This window comes from Aplysia californica, unplaced genomic scaffold (assembly GCF_000002075.1).
Source record: "Aplysia californica isolate F4 #8 unplaced genomic scaffold, AplCal3.0 scaffold00328, whole genome shotgun sequence".
NCBI lineage: Eukaryota > Metazoa > Mollusca > Gastropoda > Aplysiida > Aplysiidae > Aplysia > Aplysia californica.
This window is the reverse complement of record NW_004797598.1, coordinates 11,339-13,719: the sequence shown is the minus strand read 5'-3', so window position 1 is coordinate 13,719 and position 2,381 is coordinate 11,339. Positions and strand designations below refer to the sequence as shown.

Below are 2,381 nucleotides of genomic sequence, written 5' to 3'. Positions count from 1 at the left end.
AGACAGACAGACAGACAGACAGACAGACAGACAGACAGACAGACAGACAGACAGAGACAGAGAAAGAGAGAGATGAGGAGAGAGATGGAGAGAAGGAGAGTAGAGATCGAGTGGGCAAAATCACGAACAATCAACAAAACCAATTAACCGCATTAGTTGACCACACGAGAGCACACGAGAAAAATGAAGCAGCTAATCAAAATACTTTTGCTGAGGAACAAAGCTTGCGCGTAACTGCTAGTTTGTCATTTTATTATAATAATAAATTGTGAGACAGCGTGGTGGAATCAGGCTCTCGTCAAAATAATCAAAATGAAGAAACTTGCATTTTTCCGCAGGTTTGTGAATTTTTTTATCGAATTTTTGTTTTTTGGCTCAACACCTTTCATGCCCATTAAAGAACTCATTTCTGTGTGAATTTTTCTGAAAAATGCTGATTAAAGGCTTTAAAAAATGTAAATTTTCAGTTACCATGGATTCTTAAGCTAAGGAAATAACTAATCTTTGACTGCCATTTTTTCTCTAATTTCTACCTCTGAAACAGGTGACCCCTACCTCCGTCTTTCGCAAATATCTCGACTTGTATTCAGGATAATTGGATTTTTAAAAAAATCAAAATAAAGACAAGTGAACAAGCTTTAAAATGATGCCAATAACTCTACATGCCCAAAAATTAACGAGAGCCTGATTCCACCACGCTGCCTCACTTATGGGTTTTTCCCCTTCGTGACTAAAAAGCAGTCTAGCTAATTATTTCAAATCGTACCGATTGTAAAGCAAGGCTAACAAATTAGAAACTAGGAAACAGAACGTGACATTCACTAATCGTGTTGCAAAAGAGACTGCAAATACATGATTTTGTCTGGGACTATGGGTTGTTTTTTGTTTTGTTTGGGGGTGGGGGTGGAGGGGGGTGGTATGGCATATATCATATTGTGAAATAAGGTGCTCGTGAAAATTATGAAATCGAAGAAATCAGTATTTTCCTGCTCGTTTGGCAATTGTTTTAATCGATTTTTTTTTTAATCCCCCCCCCCTTTTCCCCCAGACCATAATTTTGTGTCTCTCTTCTTCTTCTTCTTTTTATTTTTTTTTTTATTTCCCCCCCTTTTTTTTTTGGGGGGGGGGGGAGTGGGTTGGCTAAACACCTTTTACGTCTATCTAAAACATAATTGTGTGTGAATTCTACTGAAAAAAGAATAGTTGATAAAAAAAAAAGCAACAAAAAGTGTGCATTTGTAAGTTTCTAAAGAGTCTCGAGTTATGATGGAAGTCACCAGACTTTGACGGCCATTTTCTCGCTAATTTTACGCGAAAGGTAGGCGAGAGGTGTTCATTTATACAGGTGATTGTTTGGAATAGATGACCGTTTGAATAGACTCTACTGTAATTATTGCTTTTAAATTTAAATAAGGTTTCAAACACCACCCCCCAAAAAAAAAATTAATTAATAAATTAATTAATTAACCCTATTCGTGGGTCTTGTTTTACTATCGTATCCATTCGACGTGGGGAACTCTGTGCCACCCCTTTCCAAAGAGGAAATTTACTCGTTTAATTCCGATCCGAGCGCCTTGCATAGCAGTCTGTCAAAATGATTTTTTTTAAAGTACTGAAAGTTTCGAAGAGATCTTCGTACTCGAAGTATTCTAAAATGTGAAAGATACAGCCCCGGGGTTACAAAATGACTCCAGGGCGTAAGAAGAGGGTTAATATTAATTTAAAATTATAAAATCGACACCGTTTAGATCATCACTGAGGCAGGCTTCCAATTCCAACGCTGCCTGTCAACTGTCAGTGCCAACCTGTACTGTGGAAGGTGTACAACATCCCATCAGGAAGACCGAGGTACTGACAGAATAAAAAATTCTACCCACTCAAGAGTTGAACTCGTGTCTCCAGCGTACGTCAGCAAAGCGCCTAACTGTTACACTACACCACAGACTCTGGTGGACTAGAATTCGACTGAGGCAACCGTCGTGGGGGCACCACTGCTTCTGACACTGACAGCCCGCTCTCGCCATTTCTCTTTGTCCTCTGTTTTCCTCAGATTGTCACCCATTGTCTTCCCTGTCCACTCTGTGATGTTGTCCAATGTCCTCCCATCTCCTGCCTGCTCTGCCTTCCTCTCTTTCTCTTTCTTTGTAGGATTGTTTTGGCAAGTCCTTTGGGTCTTGTGACATACCCAACTGACTTGTAAAGGAGTAAATAGTCAGACGAGCACCAAAGATACTGCTCTCTGGGGGGGGGGGGGATATTACCATTAGATGAGCTGACCTCCTTTTTAACTTTATCCTAATTTAGATGGGTTTTTTCACAACTGTCGACACAAGTTAGATCATTCAGGAAGCGGGCTTCTCACTCTGTCTGTCATGGCCAAT

General features: G+C 39.9%; 1 protein-coding gene across 1 annotated transcript in view; it reads right to left on the bottom strand.

The window, feature by feature from the left end:
* LOC101851878 (DNA damage-regulated autophagy modulator protein 1) overlaps positions 1-2,381 on the bottom strand; it is a gene marked incomplete in the record, with an annotated part of 16,323 nt that overhangs the window by 6,638 nt on the left and 7,304 nt on the right.